We start from the raw sequence: 6,305 nt of genomic DNA, 5'->3' as shown, positions 1-6,305 counted from the left end.
AGACAGGAGGATTGCAAGTTCAAGGCACAGAAACAGTGTATCATGTCTCACAGGAGATAGAGTTGTCTGTTCTGGAAACACAGCATTCCTTCCGCAAATTGGTGCCCAGGACCCTATACTGGATAGCTGAAGAGCCGTGGAGCATCCCTCTTCCTCTGCTGGGCAGAGCCAGTTAGAGGCTGCTCTGGAGACTGTGGCTTAGCCAGGCTCTTTCCTGTGCTCCACCCATGAGCAGAGAAAAAGGAGCCGCTGCCATCTTGGCTTAGAGATCCCTGTGTCCAGCCTGAGCTATTTCCATCCTAACTCAGTATCACATTTGATGGGGCAAAACTAAGGATCATTCTAGATGCAAATCTAAATGAGTGGCAGGATCACTTGTGGGGTGGAGGCAGGAGGATTGCCACAAATTTGAGACTGCTCTGGTCTACATAGGTTCTGGGCCAGCCAAGACTACATATTAAGATCCTGTCTCCCAACACCAAAATCAGTGAATGAATCTGGAGCACTATAATGTGACCATCTCTTCATTCCACTGCACAGGGCAAACCAGATAGGCAACTAAACATGGTCTCATGTAGCCCAGGCTGGCCTGGAACTCCCTATGCAAGCAGGAATAACCTTGAAGAACTGTCGTTTACACCTCCAGAGTTGTAAGGTGTGCTGGTGGTGCTGAGAATGGAATCTAGGACCCTGTGTGTGCCAGGCCAGCACTCTTCCAACTGGACCATAGCCCCAGGCCTCTGGGCGGCAGTTTGCTCTCTGTTGGGGACTGGTTAGCAAGGGTCTAAGAATGTTAAGAAATTTGAAAGAAAATGACCCTTTTGATGGCGCATGGCAGACCTTACTATCTCCAAGAGAGGGTGTGGCAGCAGCACCTGAGAGCTGGCCTGTTGGCCCTGTCTCAGTCACCCCTGACATCAGGAACTCCTCCGTCAACACAGCCTTGTGTGCTTGAATATGCCAAGGTAGGTGCTGAGTGCGCACAAGACCTCTATAGTTGCTGTTCCTGTTACACTTGAGGGCTGACAAAACTCATGTGCACCGGAGGAAGTGAATTACCAGAACCCCAGCAGTAACCACTATACATGCTCCCCACTGGGCAAGGCTAGGCATCCTCCTGCCTCAGCCTCCCGAGTGCTGGGGGTATAGGTGCTCACCACCACACCAGGCTCTGAACCTTCCTAAGGAACACACTTTGAAAGGTTTCATTCTAGACCTGAGTTTCTCAATTGTCAGTGTACTGTTCTGACTGAGAAGGTGGGTGTGCAGGTGAGTGCCCTTGAGAGCTGGGCTGGGATGCCATGGCTGCAGGTGGTCATGCCCCCTCTGGACCTTTGGCCTTGGGTAGCCAGAAGTTTCCCTTCTCTTCTGCTGACAGTTTTCTGACCGCAATCGCTTGCTCTGACCCTTGAAACAAAAGGGAGGTTAAATGGAGCTGCTGTGGAAGGCCTCCCACTACCTTCTTGGCCAGTCCGGTCCACTGCGCAGGAGGCAGCAAGGCAGGTGGGGGTGGGGTGAGAGCCAGCACGTGCTAATGGAAGATGCTGTAGCAGCCCCACCCGCTCCCTCTTCCTAAGTGCGCATGAGGCTGCATTTTTTGGAAACCAGAGATGCAGAAAAAATAGAGCAGGTCATCATCATTCCCAAGGCACTGTGCAGATTCCTGGAAGAGACAGAAAGCTGCCCAAGATGGAGTCTCCTGAGCTCCTCCCCACCAAAGGCTTGCTTCATTTAAGGTCCTAAAGTTCCCCCTCTGGTGCCCATGTCAGGATAACCCCAGCACCAGGGAGCTTGAGGCAGGAGGATTTTGAATTCTGAGACAGGCTGAGACCCTGAGGTGGAAGGTGGGGAAAGGGGAGGGGAGGGGAGAACAAGCCTCCTATTGCTTTGCAGTCTGAAAGTTCGTTTCTGTGTTTTTGTTTGTTTATTTTATATTGGGGGCGTGCATGCCACAGTGCATACGCCGAGGTCATAGGACAACTGGCAGAAGTCATTACCATCTGCACCACCTGGTTTTAATGGCTATGATAAATGACAAGAACAAAAAAAAGGGGCTGGGAAGATGGCGGAGTGCTTGTTTTGCAAGGATCTGAGTTCCAGCCCCAGAAGTCGCTTTAAAAAAAAAAAAGGCCAGGTGTGGTGATGCACACCTTTAATCTCAGCACAGAGACAGAGGCACAGGGATCTCGGTGTGTTTGAGGCCAGACTAGTCTACATAATGAGTTCCAGGAAGCCGGGCGATGGTGGCACACGCCTTTAATCCCAGCACTCGGGAGGCAGAGGCAGGCAGATCTCTGTGAGTTCGAGACCAGCCTGGTCTACAGAGCTAGTTCCAGGACAGGCACTAAAACCACAGAGAAACCCTGTCTCGAAAAGCAAAACAAAAAAAAAAAAAAAATGAGTTCCAGGACTGCCAGGGCTATGTAGAGAGACCCTGTCTTGGGAGAGAGAGAGGGCGGGCTCGGTGGTTAAGTGCATTTGACTTCTCTTGCAGAGGACCTGAGTTTAGTTCCCAGCGGCAGCTCACAACCATCTGTGACTTCACTTCAGGGGATCTGATGCCCTCTTCAATCCTGGTGTGTACTGTATACATGTGGTGCACATACATGCAAGCAAAACACCTATACATATAAAAGTAATCTAAATATAAAAAAGCAGGGCTGGAGAGACGGATCAGGGGTTAAGAGCACTGGTTGCTCTTCTAGAGGACCTAAGTTCAATTCCCAACACCACATGGTAGTTAACAACCATCTATAATAAGAACTGGCGCCCTCTTCTGGTATGCAGGTGGAACACTGTATACATAATAAATGTTAAGAAAAATAAATAAAAGCTATCTGGGCATGGTAGCACACATCTTTAATCCTAGCACTCAGGAGGCAGAGGCAGGCAGATCTCTGTGAGTGCAGGCCAGCTAGGGCTACACTGTGAGAACCTGTCTCAAAAAATAACAAACAAAAGCCGACTTAGTGGCATGTACCTATAATCCCTCCACTGGGAGGTGAAAACATTCCTGGGGTGCAAAGGCCTGCCAACCTAACACTCAGTGAATTCCAGGCCAGGGAGAACCTCAAAACAAGCTGTCTGAGGGAGGCTGACGCCTGGCATCTGTGCACGAGCACACACACGCACGCTCACACACGCGTACACATGCACAATCTGCTTTGATCCATCACTTCGACCCCTGATCACTCAGCTCCAGGCAGAGTGTGACGGCACAGAGAGTGTAGTGGAGCCCAATTGCTCACCACACAGCAGGTAGGAAGCAGAGTGAGAGCCAGCAGGTGAGGATGGACTCTTCTAGGCACTTCCCCGGTGACTTTGTTCTCGTGTTCTGGCTGCTAGCATTGAATTCAGCTAAGAACAGTGGACTCACCTTCCTGATCCAATCACATCTCAGTAGCGCTATCAGCAGGAGACCCTTTAACAGAAGGCTTCAGAAGTTGCTTAATATCTAGTATTTCCTTCCAGGATGCAGGGGTCAGAGGCAGAGCCTGAAAGCCTCACTTTGCAGATGTGGAAACTGAGGCAGAGCAAGGGTTAAGTGGCAGAACCAGAATTCTTTTTTTTTTTTTTTTTTTTTTTTGATTTTTCGAGACAGGGTTTCTCCGTGGCTTTTGGTTCCTGTCCTGGAACTAGCTCTTGTAGACCAGGCTGGTCTCGAACTCACAGAGATCCGCCTGCCTCTGCCTCCCGAGTGCTGGGATTAAAGGCGTGCGCCACCACCGCCCGGCTGCAGAACCAGAATTCTATTCCGTTTTCTAGCACAGCTTTATCATCTCCTCATTTTCTGGATGGTGCTGAGTGAATCCGACCAGCAGCTTCTCCAGGAGGGTCTGAGGATGGGAGAGCCAGTGACACGAACACGGCTGCTGCAGCACAAATGAGTTTCTTCATCCCATCAGACTACCTCAGCTCAGGTCCATTTCCAGAGCAGGAAGAAACAGTCCTCAGGGATTCATAAAAACCTGCAAGCTGCCGGGCGGTGGTGGCGCACGCCTTTAATCCCAGCACTCGGGAGGCAGAGGCAGGCGGATCTCTGTGAGTTCGAGGCCAGCCTGGTCTACAAGAGCTAGTTCCAGGACAGGAACCAAAAGCCACGGAGAAACCCTGTCTCGAAAAATCAAAAAAAAAAAAAAAAAAAAAAAAAAAACCTGCAAGCTGACTCAAAGCAGATAGGGGCCGGGGTGTGGCCCAGTGGTAGAGCCCCTGCTTAGAATCCCCCAGTGAGAGGTCGGGTGTGGCTCAGTGGTAGAGCCCCTGCCTAAAATCCCCCAGTGAGGGGCTGGGGTGTGGCTCCATGCATGTGCAAAGCCTTAGGTTCCTTACCCAACACCACCAGAGAGAGAGAGAGAGAGAGAGAGAGAGAGAGAGAGAGAGCTTGGTCCATGCCTCTCAACTCTCCTGAAGGCAGCTTGAACTCAAACTGACTAGAGTTTACCGGAGCTCTGGTTTTCTCCGTGGGATTGCCTTGTTCTGTGTTCTGCTTTGAGGTCTCATCTCCTCTTCCAGGCTCCTGTCCTTCGCTCATACAGCTCACCCAGAAAGGGCTTCTCTGCAGTGGGTCACTATCTAGAGTGGCTTGGCTTTACTTTGTTCATCCACTAAAGACGCTGGGTCATTTTAGGTCACTAGTTCAGGACAGAGGATGCCACAAGCTTACAGAGTCAGATCACTCAAGGCCTCCTGGGGCCATTTCCAGGCTTTTACCCTGGGCTCTTACTGAGCTGAGCAGGAACAACAGAACGGAAGCCAGGGAAATACTGTCCCATGGGAAGAATGTCACTGGTGCAGTGTTTTTTCCTAGCCAAACCAAAGAAACCTGACTTTGCCAAGGCTAAGGAAACAAACCTACAGGAACAGCAAGGTGGGGACCCAGGATGAGGGTTCCTCTCTTGGTGACAGGAGCAGTCACTCATGAAAATCTGAGCTAAATTTTCTGGTGGCACAGGGAGAATGGAGGCAGGAGAATCACAAGTTCAAGGCCTGCCTGCCTGAGTTCAAGTCCAGCCCCAGAAATTTAAGGAGACAATGGAAAAAGTGAAAACTGGGGATGTAGCTCAACAGTAGAATGCTTGCTGACTGTGTAGGGTCCTGAGTTTGAATCCCAAACCACAGTAAAAAAAAAAAAAAAAGAAAAAGAGTCACTGGGCTTGGGCTGTGGGAACCACTCCGAACTTAATTTTCTTTTTATTTCACCAGACATAGTGCTTTGATCTCAGAACTCAGAGGCAGAGACAGGTGGATCTCGTGAGTTTGAGGCCAGCCTGGTCTAAAAGTGAGTTCCAGGACAGCCAGGGTTACACAGAAAAACCCTTTCTTGAAAAACAAAAACAAAAGCAAAAAAGTATTACACATATTGATTTACTCTGTGTGTGTGTGTGTGTGTGTGTATTTACACTATAGTGCACTATGGCATGTGTGAAGGTCAGAGGACAACCTGAATGAGTTTATTTTCTCTTTCTACCTTGTGGTTTCTCGGGATCCAATTGAATTGGTCCTTAGGTTTGGTGGGAAGCACCTTTGCCATCTGAGCTATCTTGATTGCCCCTTTGCTTTTTTGAGGCAGGGTCTCGAGTAACCCAGGCTGGTCTTGAACTAGTTATGCAGCCAGTGATGAACTTGAACCTGATCAGGTGTGCGTCGCCACAGGCTTAAGCACCTCTAACCATGATTGCCATTCCTTGAGGAAGTGCTCAGGATCTTCTAAGTGTAAACGATGCCAGAATTAGTGACACAGGATACTGCTGGGAGTCTAGGGAGGGTCTCTCACAGGGTGGAGGGCAAAGTGACCCCAGAAACCACCCGCCTGGATGACCCTGGAGCACCCCCTGGGTGGCTTCAAGGCAGCCCAGGTAACTTGCAGGAGTGAAGTGTGACAGAGCAAGAAGTCACCTGGGGTGGAGGTGCTCCCCTGCCTGGACACCAGCGACTCTGCTACTTTGGGACACTGAGGATCTGCGGGGCGAGGCCTCTAGTTGGGTGCCAGGGGTGGCTCCCAAAGTGCGAGGGGCGGAGGCACGCAGGGGTCACTAAGTTCCGGGGTGCCTGCGTGTGGTCTGAAAGTCTCTGCATTCTTGGTGACCCGAGCTCGGGCTCCCCTCTCTCCCAGCCTCAGTTTCCCCACGCAGAAAGTAGTTAGGAGAGACAACCTGCGCTCTCCAAGCGAATCTTGAACTGAGCAGGACTTTACTGCGGTCAAACGGGCTTCTTACCTCGAGGGGTGGGCGTGCCCTGTGATCTGGCCACAGCCGCCCGGGTCCCGCCCCCGGTCCCTGCGGGGCTGTGCCCGGAGGCCCCGCCCC

Source organism: Chionomys nivalis, chromosome 3 (genome assembly GCF_950005125.1).
Source record: "Chionomys nivalis chromosome 3, mChiNiv1.1, whole genome shotgun sequence".
Lineage (NCBI taxonomy): Eukaryota > Metazoa > Chordata > Mammalia > Rodentia > Cricetidae > Chionomys > Chionomys nivalis.
The sequence above is the reverse complement of the archived record's forward strand: the minus strand, read 5'-3'. Positions refer to the sequence as shown.